The sequence below is a fragment of the Octopus bimaculoides genome, chromosome 18 (genome assembly GCF_001194135.2).
Source record: "Octopus bimaculoides isolate UCB-OBI-ISO-001 chromosome 18, ASM119413v2, whole genome shotgun sequence".
In the NCBI taxonomy this organism is placed as follows: domain Eukaryota; kingdom Metazoa; phylum Mollusca; class Cephalopoda; order Octopoda; family Octopodidae; genus Octopus; species Octopus bimaculoides.
The window spans coordinates 37331575-37332832 of record NC_068998.1 but is presented as its reverse complement, the minus strand read 5'-3'; the positions used below and the strand labels follow the sequence as shown (position 1 = coordinate 37332832).

Sequence of the window (1258 nt, the reverse complement as noted above, 5' to 3'; positions counted from 1 at the left end):
TATATATATATATATATATATATATATATATGTATATATATAATGTGCAATATAGGGATTTGTAGAATCCTGTGGTAATCATAGAAAAGCTCTTCTAGTGGACCCGGCTACGTATCCCATAATAATCTAATATGGCTTTCATCCTATGTATATCAACTGATGAAATGAATACATTCGTGTTTCTCACACCTCCTGACTTTCGTTATGTTATACATACATACATACATACATACATGCATACATACATAGATATATATATATTTAAATGTATATATATATATATATATATATATATATATACACACACACAGACGATAAGTGAAGAATGGAGTTGCTAGTATTTTTGTTCTTTCCGATGGTGATATTTTCAGTGTATTTAAATGTTTCCCCAATTAAACATGCACTTCATTTTAGACGTTCCAAGGAAGCTATAAGTTAATACATAGCGATATATTTTATTTTGTCTATATCCCTTTCCTTATATTTCTATTTTTATTTTGTCTATATCCCTTTCCTTATTTTTCTATTTTTATTTTAATTCTTATTCTGATTTTGTTTTTGTTTTGGTTTTATCTTCTTCTCTTTGTAGTTGTGTCGTTTACTCTACAACTCCCTTGAAGAATTATATCCTGGCCTTAGTAATGCAGATTTACCAATGATATCCTAGTGTTATAGTTTAGGATTTTATTGTAGTTGTAATCTTCTTGTTTCTTTACCTCTTATTGTAGGTAATCTCGATTGATAAAAATGAACCATGAACACATCGAAACAAATATCTGAAACAGCTGTAAGCCTATAACAAATAAATAAATGTATATAACCCATAATTTCTGTCCCTTTTATTTAACACTCTGTAAAATGCATTTTAGCTTGGAAACAAATTTACAAATTTGACAGAGGATGGACTTTGATTTCGGATTATCTGTAGTACTCTACACATTATATATCACAAAACTTTTTCTTAGCTTGATATATTATCTACAGACAGGTTAAGAAGTATTTCGTCTGGATTACTGAGAGCTTATTAACCTCTCTATGCTTTGATATATAAATATATATATATATATATATATATATATATATATAAGCGTTTGCCTATATATCAGCCTTTTCCTTTCTCTGTCTTCCTTTCTTTGGACTTTTCTTATATTTCTGATGAAGAGCTCCTCTCGAAACGTGAAATCTTCTTTCTTTTTTTCCTTTCCTGAGCGTCCAATAACACTGTACTTATTCCACGCCCTCCCGTTGTTGTTTTTTC

At 29.0% G+C, this 1258-nt stretch overlaps 1 protein-coding gene across 1 annotated transcript in view; it reads right to left on the bottom strand.

The window, feature by feature from the left end:
* The window catches only part of LOC106868905 (uncharacterized), a 695008-nt gene that overhangs the window by 58287 nt on the left and 635463 nt on the right, over window positions 1-1258 (bottom strand). The gene's annotated exons all lie outside the window — the stretch shown is intronic.